General features: G+C 42.7%; 1 protein-coding gene across 2 annotated transcripts in view; it reads right to left on the bottom strand.

Annotated features, from left to right (window-relative positions):
- DYNC1I1 (dynein cytoplasmic 1 intermediate chain 1) overlaps positions 1-13,426 on the bottom strand; it is a 184,253-nt gene extending 170,827 nt beyond the window's left edge. For both annotated transcript variants that reach the window (XM_059843469.1, XM_059843478.1), the window contains exon 1: positions 13,180-13,426. The gene's annotated coding sequence lies outside the window, so the exon portion shown is untranslated. The remainder of the gene's footprint in view (positions 1-13,179) is intronic.
- Between the last annotated feature and the right edge of the window lie 990 nt (positions 13,427-14,416).

The raw sequence follows: 14,416 nt of genomic DNA, 5'->3' as shown, positions 1-14,416 counted from the left end.
CCAGCAGTTCCTTTTCGTTTGTCATTGTATGAAACAAGGTATTTGAAAGACAATTTACATTAATCTTAAAATAATAATGATGTTTGCACAAACTTCTCTGCTGCACACAACATATGCCAAACTACTCCACTAAGCTCATCCCACATGCAGTAACATCTCACAACCATCTCATTTGTGGTAGCAGTAAGAATGTAAATGTGCAAACAACAGCATTTTATCCTTGTCTGGACTAAATCCCATGCAATTACTTTTAGAGGTGCAAGCCAGTTTTACCACAGCTTTATAAGCTACAAGGTCTTTATCAATGATCAATAGCACAGTATTTGAGCACATATTTTTTCAAAGCATTTCTATGAACACTTAACAGCAGAAACAGTCACAGGTATGTAATAAGTTTTACTTGAATTTCAGTACCAGTAAGTTGATACTTGTTGAAGTAATAAAACCAGAAGAACAGGTACAAAGAGTTGCAAGCTCTTGTACATGTGTATGTAGACTAAATATAGGAAAAAATAACCCCAAAATGCCCAATGTATATCAAATAAAATAAAAAAGACAATTACAACAGTGCACTTACTAAGCAGAAAAAGTAAACAGCATATAAGATCTCCCTTCTCTTCCAGCCTGTTCTTTGTATTTGCTGGGATAGCTTTTTGCCTGCATGCTTTTGCCAAGCTCATCTAAAAAGGAACCTTAGTTTCCAAATCTGGTAGCACATAAAAAAGCCTACAGATTTTACTGCTTTTTGGTGTCTGCAGGATTTTTACATGGTGTTCACTCAGTAGGCTGCACTAGAGTAGAAATGTTCCAAAAGGAGTAGAAATTTTATCCTTCATGAGCCTTGAGCCTTTCCTGGTTTGTGACTTCCTGTATTGTCTTTTTTGTTATTATCTCTGTTGCAATTACCAAGGGGGTTCATTAAATACTGCTACATATGGCGTTAGTCATCCTATATAAGTAATTATAAATAATTGATTTATTAATGAACTTCTCTGAAATAAATAGGCAGCATCTATCATTTAGAGATGCTGTACATGTATTATTCATATGCCTTCATAAATAGCCAGTTACTTGAGTCCAAAACTGCAAAACATATTTGCGTGAAATGCAAAGGATGTTGCACAATAAAGTATATTACTCAGTGGTTTTGGTTTGAAAGAAAGAGTTTATAGAGTGGGAGTACTATTACTATTGAAACTCTGACATATGAAGCGTTCCACTGGAAAAAAATGATTCATTTCTATAACATACCTATTTATCTCTACTTGGTGCAAATTAACATCTTTCTTACAGCTAGAAATATCATATATTTTTACAACAGAAAAAAATTCCCATGAGATCTACCTATGACTTCTACAACCGTGAAGTGTGCATGCAAAGTATGAAACTGTACAAAGCAGATAAACAGCTTTGGTCTGCAAGAAACCAGAGGGAGTTGCTACCCTAGTATAAATGTATTCTAATGCATCACATTCATTTGAAAATAATGTTTGAAACACACTTCAAATGGGCAAGAGGGGCTAGAAGCATCTCAATGGCAATTTTTAAATAAACATGAGTGCCTCTTTTCATCATGCATCAGAATTTGTACTTGACTTCAGTTGAATAACATAAATAATTTTGCTAAATGGGCATATCAATGTTTATGAAATCACAACAATGAACAAATATTTGCAGCTGCAAAAACTCAGCATTTGCAGTATTTAAAGGAATCTCCTGTGTGTGATGAATTCAGGAAAACACTAAGTAAAATTGGAGAGACTAAGTATTTTTTCTACATAACCTTGAGGCAAAATAGTCAGGCTTTTTACACTGCATCTGTGTATTTATCTATAAATAAAAATGGTTGTCAAGTGTTACATTTCAGGGAATGTACCATTTTTATCCTTCAGCTTCTGAACATTTCTAGCAGATGGGCAAAGGTCTTGTACTTTGTTCTGTAAAGGTTTACAAATCACAAGCATCCAGAGATTTTGTTCTGTCCTTCCTTCTGGTTGCTATGCAACAGGTCAGCACATCTCTAGCCTATTTATTTTGATGCTGACAAGGTATAAGAGATGTACCCACAACTGCTCAGTTGCACACCCCTTACAATCTATTACCATTTTATCTTTTCACTCTTGTTCTTCCACAATGGCCCATACAAAAACTCAGTTTCAGAAGAATTGTAGGGTTTTCATGAAGCAGCACGTGAGCAGAACTCTGCTACTGCCCATTCTTCCAACACCAGGAGTAGTGCCAATGGAGCAATACCTTCATGTCATCCCTTTCTCTCATACCCCTCTAGTCTCCTAAATTTACCATGATCTTTTCAATTCCAACATGATGCCTCATGTTTTAGCTTTCACTTTTTTTGATTCTGTGCTGCTTTAGTGTGTAGTTCTGAGCTTCATATTAGGGGATGGTAAGCTTTCTTCACAGAGTTGGTAAACAAAACAATTCCTTCTCTAGCTGGGGACCAAGGAAAAATGATCCAAATCTCAGGCCCAAGAGCATAAACAACAACAGAATGAAGAGAGAAAAACAAGAAGGATGGGACTTCACCAACTAAAGCTGTAATTAGACAATTAACTCCAATATGCTAATGCACCAGAACTTATATAAGTGTGAGACACCCCCCCCACACACACACTTCCCCCGTGACCTGTCGTCCATTTTGTGACCATTTTGGGTTCATCTTGAGTGTAGCCCTGGCTGGGCTCTTGTACTGCCCAAGGTGGATCTATTGAGGCCTCCTAATAAATACCTACTTTATTCTTTAGCTCCATCTAGACTCTGTTCTAGGTCAGCCTTCACGAGGCATGAAAGAAACCCAGTGCCATGGAAGAGCCATCAAGGTTGAAGGGAAGAAGGTGCTGGCAACAACTCGCTGGAGATGAGCAAGAAACACACAACATTCCAGCAAGGAGCAGAATGAACTCTAGGACTCATTCTAACCATGTCACTCTAGCAAAACTGCTGCGCATCTTGCTCCAAATATGCTCCCTTTATACTGAATTCCACAGAACTAACTGCATATATCACCTCAAAGAAAACTGAATTTTAAATAGGTCGTTCAAATGTCTTGGATTTTCTCTCAATAAGCATTAATGAGCACAGTTATAAACTGCACAATGATCTCAGATGTGCTTCTGTGAGACGTTCCTCAATGATGCAGAAGCCAATACTGATTCGTACTTCCTGGGGACGTGACTGAGGACTGAGCCCCAGTTACAAAGAGTTGATGTTTTTAACAGAGCAAACACTTTAACAGAGCATACTTGATAACATTTAGATCTTGTAGAACAGAAGATTCGTAAGCATTCTTGGTCACTGCCCTCTCTATCAGCTTCTGTCTCTCTTCTCTTTTCCTGTTTGGCTGCAATGATACCCAGGATTTCATATGTAGCTCTGTATATGGCTGGGAATGGACATAACAAAATTCCAATTTCTGTGACTCTACATTCCCTACATATTAACTGGTCTCTCTTGTTGCACCATGTTATTTTCTGTGAATTTCCCAGCTTGCTCCAGAGAGGAACTGCAGGATGAACAGATCAAGAGCAGCCCTTCTGAGAAGGACCTAGTGGTGCTGGTGGATGAGAGGCTGGACATGACCCAGCAATGAGCACTCACAGCCCCGAAAGCCAAACCAAACCGGGCTGCACCAAAAGCAGTGTGGCTAGCAGGGTGAGGGAGGGGATTCTGCCCCTCTACTGTGCTCCAGTGAGACCCCATCTGCAGTGCTGCACCCAGCTCTGGGCCCCAGTAGATTGGCTATTAAGAAGGACATGGACCTGCTGAAGTGAGTCCAGAGGAGGCCACCAAGTTGATTAGAGAGATGAAGTACATCCTGTTAGGAAAGGCTGAGAGATTTGGATTTGTTCAGCCTGGAAAAGAGTGGACTTTGGGGTGACCTAATTGAAGTTTTCCAGTACCTGAAAGGAGCCTACAAGAAAGACAGAGAGACTTTTTATAACAGCTGGAAGCGACAGGATGAGGGGAAAGAGATTCAAACTGAAAAAGAGTAGGTTTAGATTGGCTATTAGGAAAAAAGCTTTTACTGTGAGAGTGATGAGGCACTGGAACAGGTTGCCCAGAGAAGCCGTGGATGCACCATCCCTGGAAGTGTTTGAATGCCACATTGGATGGAGCTCTGAGTGAAAGGTGTCTCTATCTACTGAAGGGGCCTTTGAATTAGAAGATCTCAAAGGTCCCTTTCAACCCCAGCCATTCTATGATTCTGTGACCTAACAGGATAAATTAAAGGTGTTTTCTGACATTAAAAGACACCCAAATGCAAGCTGTAAATTGGTAAGATTTGAGAGATGGATAATGTGAGAGAGGTAACAATCTAAACCTCAAGCTGCAGGTCACTTATCTAGAAAAATAAGAGCCTTGTACTTCATGTCTTTGATTTCAATTTCTTTTGTATGTATTTCTTATGCAATGATCACATGTCAATGATATCTGCTTCTATCATTGATATGACCACTTCTTCAAAAGCTATATAAAATATCTTGTTCATCATAACAGTACCAAAATGCCTCCCAGGGGTAAATTTAATGATTTACTAAAACCTAACATGGAATTTTGCTTCACGTTGTCTGCTAGTCTCTCCTGAAGTGGACCAAAGACTCATTTTCTCTATCCTGAAAATATTTCAGCCATTAAAACATGTACTTTCATTCCACACTGGGGGTAAAACTGACCCTTCTGACTTTTCCACCCTCCTCCTGAGATAACCCTAGTGCTACATGGCTGCAAAGTGATACTTAAAGCCATTTACCCAAACATGAAAAATGCATGCTCTAGTGTCTGCATCTTAACCCAGTTATGAAAACTGCCAGAGAGACATCAAAGAACAAACTGTGCCGCCAACACACAGGTTTTGCTGGAAGACTTACCCAGATACCATTTCTTTCTTATAACAAAATATGCTTTGCTTTGCTGCTGATGTCTGTAAGGATGTAACTAGGTTAAAAATATTACATATTGATTTCAGCTCTGAAGTCAAGACAGCTTAAGATTTAGAAAGCAAGGAAGAGCCCTGGCTGTAAGAAATATACAGAAAGTTCTCAAAATAGAATAAACAACACTATCATTCTCTTTGTACTTCCCAGGGCTTATCTGGTGGTACTAACAAAGCAAGATGAATGCTGAGAGTCTGCATTAGCCAAATATCCCTGTTGAGTGACAGAAGAGAAAAAAGGTATGTCCAGATGACAAGGCAAGATGATAAATGCAGATGTCTAACAGCATAATGTAAAGGACGTATGCAAAGAATTTGAATATGAGAGAGGATTAAGAATCAAGAAATCTATGCCTTCCATTTACCTTTTCTGTGGTGAAAGTGTTCCACCCACATAGGAGAAACATGTTTTGGGGGTTGTTCGTTTGTTTGTTTGTTTGTGGTTTGTTTTGGGGGGGTTGGACTTCTTTTGTCTTGAGAAGACTGAAACCCACATTCCTAGGGTGACTATTGGCTAATGAGTGAGAAGGACTGGAGGAATGGAGATTGCATTCTTAATCATTGAAGCTATTTTCTATTAATTTCTTTTCTGCAAAGATTCACTGGACCAGAAGAAGCAGATGCAGGAGAGCGAACATTAATCCCTAACAGAGGCCCCTGGGTTCTAGTCTTTGTTTCAGGGTTAGTTTATATTATACACAGTGACTGTTTAGTTTACAATACAATGCAGTATTTAGTATCTGGAGCCAAAGATTCCTGTTTCTTCCCAAGCATTTGAAGCAAGGTGATGAAGAGTCCTTTCTATTTCTCAAAGAAACTTTAGACTTATGTGAAGCAGCTTCAGCAGGAACGACTGGAAAGGTACTTACTGCAGAAGACATAGAGGTTGCTGGTCAGAGCACAGAGGAAGGCAAATAACTCAAAGCAAAATTAAAAATTACCTGAGACTCCTTTACTTTAGGTGAGTCCCTCCCATTAAAACCAGGAGCAGGTGCTGTCAGCTGCAGCTTGGCATGGAGTGCACAGTCTGCAGATGGGCTTGAGGAACTAGAGATGAACTAGATAGAGCAGCCTCAGAGAGACAGAGTGAACACACTGGCTGTTGAGTCTGGGGTCTTAAGGGTAAGAACACATCAGAAAAAGGCAAAAAATTGAGTTTTTAGAGACTTCCTGTGCTTCGGGAGCCAGGTGAGAGCCAAGCTGACTTTGAGGACCACAATATTAGTTTCTGTTTCCATACCATTTTGTCAGTTTAGATGCAGCTGAGCTTCCCAGGCACCATAAGAACTTCCAGTTTGGGGAATTCAAGTATGCATCCCAGGTTTAAGATGTGGACCTGCTCTGCACTTTAGGCACAGCCTCCTACAAAGGCAATGCTGGCTGCACATGAGCTCTCTCTCCCCTCCCCCACACATATCTCTCAAATGCCCGGGCTTCCACTGAGAAGAAGCTTTGCAAAATGGTCTGACTGAGAGCAAAAGCAAACAAATCCCTGTCCTAAATTGTGGGGCAATCACATCCCTGGAGCACACTGCAGGACACCTCCAGAAGCAAGCCTTAGTGCATGGCCCATTACACCCGGACCTTGGCTCCAGAACTTGAGACCAAGACAGCAGTTAGAGACCACTAGTTCTCTTTGAATGGGGAAGGTGATATAGACAGTTTTGGAAAATATATCAACATTTACTAGTGGCTGTCAAAATACTGGACCACTGAAGGTCCACAAGGCAACTAGAAATGATCCATGTCTGGTTTTCAGTCACATCAAACTGTTAAACTACATATCATCGCAGTGTCAGAAGGGAGATCCAGAGAGAACCAAGGAGTAATTGGGTAATAGTTAAAGTTAATCCTTTAGCAAAAGTGGACATTACATGATACGAGAAAGCACAGAAGTCTTATTGACATATACACACATACACAGTACCTCAAGAAAAATAACACAAAAAATGGAGGCAACCAACTTTCATTATACGTACTCCTAATTCATCACTTGATTTAGTAAGATCAGAAACTTTCTTGGGAAAAAATTAAAATTAATTAAACTTTATTGAATGAACACTGAGGAGGCATGAGCTCTATTTAAAGACTTCAAAATCCGCACTAGTATTAACTAATATTACTGCTACATTTTATTATAATTTTGTTCAAAAAGACTGATATGTTTGTCAATGTGGAAGTCTAGAGTTTTTTATTTCCCTGTCCCCATAGTCGCTGATAAGTGAACAATAAAATCCAATAAGTGTAATGTATATAATGGCTGCTGTAAAAGGTGTGGACAGCACCAGCAGTAAGGTTGAAACAGAATTTTTTCCATCTTAGCCCCTAACAGAGAGTATAATTTACTGTCATCTTTTGAATTCTATGCTTTAGGCATATGGGAAAAATCTTAAGGCTCTTTAATTTATAATTATCAAAGTACTGAATTTACACAAGGTGTTTTTAAAATATTTTCAGAGGCCTTTAAAGGCTGAGAAAATAGGCTTTCCTGCATTTTCTTGCTATTGAGCTCTCTGTGAAAAAGAAAATATTGTGAGAAATAAAGGGACAGTTTTCCCACGGGCTCTTTCAGTACAAAGAGAGAATGGCATCACTGTTTTTTTTATTTTGTCTCCAGTACAATACCCTCCTATCCCATCAGCACAATTTTTCTTGTATTATTATTACTACTGTGGAGATAGTGAAAGGCAAGAATACAACATTCACAGGCTTTGCCAAGTGCAGCAGATTATGTACATGAATAGCTAACTGCACACTAGGGGGTATGATTTAGGTCAAATTTCTTGTTTCATTCCAAAAAGTTATAGATTTTTAAGCCATTCATTGTTTAATGCACAACACAGTTTACAATATGAAGCACATATAACCTGAACTATCTTTTCACAGTTTTTTGCAGAAGTAATTTGTCTTCCTAGGCAATGAAGACTGGCAGAAGTTGACAGTCTGTAACAAAGTGCTATAAGCATGTGACAAACTGCTCTATGAGCAGTTTGAGTGAAAAAGGACAAAGAATTAATTCATTTAGGGGCAAGCTAAGATCTGAAATAAATCAGAATTATGATACAAACCACCTTCTGGTTCATCAATTGCTTAAAATGTTACTGGAAACAAACGGATGAAAGAAACAACAATGTCATATGACTTTGAGTAGTGAGATTAACGAAAATAGCAAATCTTTTATATTACTTAAAGAGAAGATAAACACGTATTAAGAAATAAGTCACATGAGTTTAGATCGTCCCCCAACTTTTGCTGTGAGAATCTGAGAAGAAATTCTTTTAAAAGCTCAGTGTCAGTGGAATAGTCTTTAAGCAGGACAGACAGGTTCAAATATAAGAAAATATTAGAGACAGCCTGGGTTGGTTGGTTGTTTTGTTGTTTTTTGTTTGGTTGTTTTTTTTCCCTGTAACCCCGCTTTATTACATATTTTAATTTCTGGAAATATATAATAGCAATCATTTGAAATGTCTTTGCCCCAATTACCAAGTGACCTGGTAACCACTCTGATCCTAACAGTGGTTGCCTAATGTGCAAAACATGAAACAAGGGCATGCCTTGAATAGTAAGGATTTAATAGGACTCCCTATGCCCTTTAAAACCTAAGATCTGTTTTAATGGGTACAAAATGGAAGGGGTGAATAGTTTAAGGCAAGATAAATCCATATTTTCCCAGCATGTGGTCTGAGACCTACAATGATTAACTTTCAATACTAACACGGCATAGTGTCAGTACTAACATAGCATAGCTTTTTCTCTCAAATTCAGCCTGAAAATATTAGAATCAAGGAAGGCTTGATATAAAGTGATATAAATAGATAAGAAATAGATCCTCTATTATACTTATTTATATTTAATCATACTAGGCAGTCTTGAGTCTTCGCCTTACTACAACTCCCCATTGTTTGAACACAAAACACACAGCATCTTTCTGCTGGGCTGAGGTGAAAAATTAATAACTTAGGAGCAGGATTTGGAATTATTTGTACCACTTCATGGCTGGAGGGAGAAAAGACCAAGGAACTAATATAATTTCTATGCTAGGGAGAGAAAACAAAGGGCAGGGGAAGGGAAGGCCAGCAAGAAGGGAATATGACGTTAAGACAAGTATTGAGTAAAAGAGAAAAGCATAAGCCTCAAAGAATGACAGCAAGAGGGAAAGGAAATGTGAAGAAAAGATATCACTTCACAAACAAAAAGTTAGGTCCTTAAAAGATTCCTTCCGTAATGGTTTTCTGCTGAGAGGCAATAAATGAGCCTTCTCCTTTAATCAAATTATTGATTAATTATTGTAGGGCCAAGCAGGGACAGTCAGCCATCATCTGGGGAACACACAGGGTAGAACTGCACTGCTCCAGAAGGACTCCCAGAGGCCTGTTCCTCGGGTTGATGTAACTTGTCTCTCCAGATCAGCTGATTCACATGCATGGGAGCTGTGTTAAATATAAACCATGTACTTATACAGGTTCAATTAAAAGCCAAGGATCACAAGAGACATCTAAGCAGCTATTATTCATCAGGTAACACAGACATCTGCACACAGGTCAATGCAGCAGTTAGACAGGGACTCATAAAAACTCTGTTAAGTCAATGCAAAGCTCTCATTTCCTTCAATAGTGTTTGGAGAAGTATCATGGCTTTCAAACAATGAGGGCAGCTGACTTCTGCCATCACTCTATAGGCTCAGTTCACCACCAGAGAAGTCGGAGAGAAACTCCTATTACTGTCAGCAGTAATGGGAGTCCTTAAACTGAGCATGGAGTTAGAGTGTGCTGCCCACAAAAGGCTTCAAGAAACCATCACTCCTGCCCCGTGCCTTCTCCATGCTGCACTGCACTCCCAGACACTCATCAGCACGCTTTTGCCTCAAAAGGTACAACAAAAAGGGCTGAAAACGCACAGTAAAAAAAAGAAGGGGTATAGTTTTAAGCTCAGTGGAGTTGGTACGTCACCTGTCACAGATTATCAGAGGTGTCTTGTATCTGTAAGATCTAGTGGCTCACACATTAGTCTGCTTCACAGCCTCCTGCAGCTCCTGCCATCTGCCTGGAAGTAGCCATTTTCCCAGAAAAGTTGGCAAGATGACGCCACGTAAAATGAACAGTATTGGGGGAGCAAGCTCATGTATACTGTCTTATTTTGAGGCTTGCAGATGGCCAAGTGAACAACAGCTCCCAGTGTCATCTCTAACTAAAAAGAGCTAGCACACTTTTAGATGGATTATTAGCAACTAGCAAAGGGACATATTGCATCAATCTAAGATTTAGACGGAGTCGGTGTCTTTTTGTTAAGCAGCATCCTTCCTGCATTACCATTTCTGCCTGCTTACAAACAGCTGAGGGGAAGACCATTCGAGCCCTCATCTGATATGCAAGCCCCCATATGGACACATAAATGTGTACTCACCTGCAGGACTTGTGTTGCTCTGAGGAACAGAAATAAAGCTGCACTGGCAAAAGCACAGTTTTACTAACACATGTTGCATCTGTACTAAGGGCATTTTGCCATCAGTATTTTGGCTGGAAAATGTCCCTTTTGAACACAGATTACATCTAGAATCATTATGGTTTGTTTCATTTAAGGTTTTTAAAATAAAATAGGGAAGTATCAGATGAGTATTGCACTGAGAGGTCATTATGTCTGACTATGGCTGCAGAAGGCCTGAGACTTTATCTCTGCTCATATGAATTATCCTGAGCACCTCAGTGAGGATTTCAGTGTTACTTTCCTCAACTTCTCTGAAAATTAAAGCCCAGGGAAACGATAAGGAGGATCATTCTGTTAACATCCCACCACCAACTCCAAGCAGCAACTCATTTTGGCACTAGGTGTTGGTAACTCTGAAAGATTCCAAATTACTACTCCTGCTGCTGGTCAAACCAAGCCAAAGAAGCTCAACAGGACACTTGAGGCATAGCCCTGGTTAATAAGCCTGAGTAGTCCAAGAGAGCGACCAAAAATATGTTTAAAATCTCTGCAATAAGTTAAGTTTGAGGAGCTGAAAGATACCACATGATTAACTGATTCACCAGCAGGAGTAAATAAAGCTTTCAAGAACAATACTGCCTTTCTATACCCTTATGTTTTTTCTATTTCAATCCCTTATCTTTTTCCCTTCCAGCCCATTTCACATCATTGTCCAATATCCTGCAATGGTGGTGCCTCTAACACAGCCCATCAGATGGAGCAACCAGCTCTATTTAGTATTCCCCCTCTCTCTTCTTGCATGCTGGAAAACAGAGGGCAGCAAGGAATGCTTTTTGAAACCTGTCTTACAAAAAAAAAAAGAAGACCAAGGGACTGAATATGTTAATTTATTTGATAATAAGGCAGGTAAGGCAACTTGTGGCATAGTTTAGAGTACCTACCCTGAAGACAGCTGCTAAAGCAAGGCTTTTATCTATGGGAGGCATAACAGGAACCAGAAACCTGAAGTTGGAAAAATACACTGAAATACAAACACATTTCAATAATGAAAATAAGCCACTGAAAGGCATCACAAAGGAGGGCAGCTCACTGCCCTTCCTTCTACAGAAAGAGCTAGAAGGTCAGATTCTTAATTTAAGATCTGCTGGGTACAAACTTCCAGTAATCACTGCATGTGTAAGGTGTGGTTTATTGCTACTCCTTTAAATATTCCTCTCTTAAACTGTGGATAAGGCGGCACTACAGTTAGTGAATTTTTATGGTAGATTACTTAGAGGCAAAAGTGCTTAGAGCTGAGAGAAATCTAGCCAATCTAACTCTAAACCGTCTTTTGGATCTTCACATACCTGGCCCTCAGAAGTCCTGCTCAACAGGGAGGATGATGGTAAGACCCAAACTTCAAAACAGTCTGTTCACAGAGAAGGTACAGAAGGGACAACACATTTTGTATTTTTACGAACTATAAATGGATGATTTTGGGAAAAGAAAACAAAGCAGAGGATGCACTGGTGTCACAGTGAGCACTCCCATTGGGACAAGATCCAGATGCAGCCCCAAGGTTTGTATTGAAGAAACCCATTCTTGCAGAAAAATGCTGCAGAGAAATTATAAAAGGAATTTTGTCTGCTCTCACTAAATATGGAGAATGTTACTAGAGATGCCACCTCAAATGAAAATAAAAACAAACAAACAAAAAACGACCTTAAAAGAGTCAGAATAGTAAACACGTAACTTTTCCCCATTAACTTGGCAAGAACAAATGAGGCACTTCAACAAAGCCCATTGGTAGTACCAGAAATTAAATTCCCTGATTGCTCTGATAACACTATCTATCAGGAGACAGGCAGCCCTAGGACCTGGGATTTCCATTCTGAAACAGGTTTTGCAGTCCCGTGCTTCATGATATTTAGTGCAATTTCCAATGTTACTTAAAGTCCTCATGCAGAAGCAAAGCCCTGACAAAAACCAGTATGTCAAGATAAATTTTCAGGTACCAAAGTCACGTGCCAACTTCATGTCAGGTCCTTCCATCTCACACCCTCTATATTAGCAGGCTAGATTGCTTGATCTGCCAAGAACTCTTATGTTATATGCATTTATAGTTCCAATCTGTACTGTCTGTCAATGGCAATTGACAGAAAAACAAACTTTGTTTCAGTCCATAAAACAGGGGCTTTGTCTATGAAATCTGGTGCTTTATGTTCTCTGCTGACCGTGGGGGATTCCCAGGATGATGTAACTGCGATAACATCCTTTTGAAAATCTATTTCACTGGACTACCAGTGAAAAAAGGCCTCTGGCTGACTCCCTCCTTCTCTCACCCTTTTAGGGAAAGACCTATTTACTGTCCGCTGTCGTCCTGGACTTGAGCAAATCCGCTACCGCTTACGCAGTGTGAAGAATTAGAGATGAAAAACTTTTACCACCCCCTTTTGCTTTAAGCTGTTCGGCGCTCAGGCACCAGCTGGGAGCCTGCGGCCGCCACTCGCAGCCGGGGCCGAGAGGCGCCCCAGGGACGGGAGCAGGTGCCGAAGCCGGCGAGGCTCGCTCACCGCAGCCCTCCCGCCGACGAGCCGCCAGAGCCCACCGGCGGCGAGGGCCGGCCGGCTCCCGCGGGCAGCCGGGGATGCCCGCTCGCCCGGCCGGACCGCCTGCCCGGGGAGCGCCTCCGGCGGCAGCCCCAGGCTCCGCGGCCGCTGCGCATCCCGCGGAGTGACTCCCGCCCCGCTCCTCCGCCGCCAGCGCCGGGCCCAAGGGCAGCCCCCATCCGCCCCTCCGGGCCCGCCGCCCCGCGGGTGCCTCACCTCCGCCGGCGCCCGGGAGATGCGGAGAGGCTCCCGGCGCCTTGCAGCCCTCACCGAGCCCTCGCCGCCGGGGGAGCAGAGGGATGCTTCGCTGACTGAAGGGCTGCTGCCAGTAGCTGCGCCCTGCCGAGCTAAGCCGAGCCGAGCCGAGCCGAGCTGAGCCGTGCCGCCCGCCGCTGCGGCAGGACCGCCGCCGCCGGCTGAATATGCTGTCTCACGGTGGACAGGCTCCTCCCGAGAGCTGCTGCTGCCGCTTTCCTCCTCCCTCCTCCTCCTCCTCCTCCTCCGCCCGCGCGCCCCCGATAGAGACACCCCCGCCGCCGCCCGTGGGACCGGGGCGGGGCCGCGGGGAGCGCGGGGCAGGTGGCGGCGGAGGGGCTGGCTCAGTGTCCCCGCCCGGCCCCCCAGCAACTCCGGCCTGAAGTGCGCTCGCTCGGATCCGCGATGTCACCCCCACAGTGGCGCAGGCTTCGCTCCAGGAGCAGCCGAGCCGGCAGCTGCGCGGCTGCCCGGCTGTCATCACAACACCGGCTTCATCGCCAGCCCCACGACAGCCCAGGCAGCATCCACCGCCATCTCCACAGCATCCTGACACCATCGCATGGCAGCAGCCGTCAGCCCCACCACAGCCGAGGCAGCATCCCCACCACCATCCTCACGGCAGCAGCTGGCAGCCCCCACACAGGCTTAGCCATCACCCTGTAAGCTGCCTAGGATATCCTCCCAGGCCAGCCTCAGCACCACACCTACGGCAGCCTGGCCATCAGCCCCGTAGCAGCCTCGTCAACTCTCATGGTGCCAGGCTCCTGCTTAGTCCTGTCCCTTTCTGGAAGAACAGGGAGAGCTCCAGAACAGATGCTTTCATGGTTAAATAAGGACAAGACTGCCCAAAGGCAGGGGTTTTGTTTTGCCCGTGTTTCCTCATACCATTTGTGGGGACAGGTACCAGACAGGAGGGCCAGACTTCTAGTATTGCCCCTGCTTCTCTCCACACACTGACATATCCATCTCCTAGGGGAGAGGTGCCAAGCAGAGCTGTTGGGGATAGTCCATGTTGCTGCAAAATAGCACCCATCTCCAGTGTAGATAACCCAGCTTCCCACTCCCTTATTGCACACAGGTATGTTGCCCCACACATGAGGAAAACACGAAAACATGTACCTTTTGGTACCATGGTTTGTTCTTTAAAACCTGATGTCCTGGACATACTGTTGTTCATCCCTCTGGTCCAAGAGGT

The sequence above is a fragment of the Haemorhous mexicanus genome, chromosome 1, assembly GCF_027477595.1.
Source record: "Haemorhous mexicanus isolate bHaeMex1 chromosome 1, bHaeMex1.pri, whole genome shotgun sequence".
Lineage (NCBI taxonomy): Eukaryota > Metazoa > Chordata > Aves > Passeriformes > Fringillidae > Haemorhous > Haemorhous mexicanus.
This window is presented reverse-complemented; position numbering and strand designations above follow the sequence as displayed.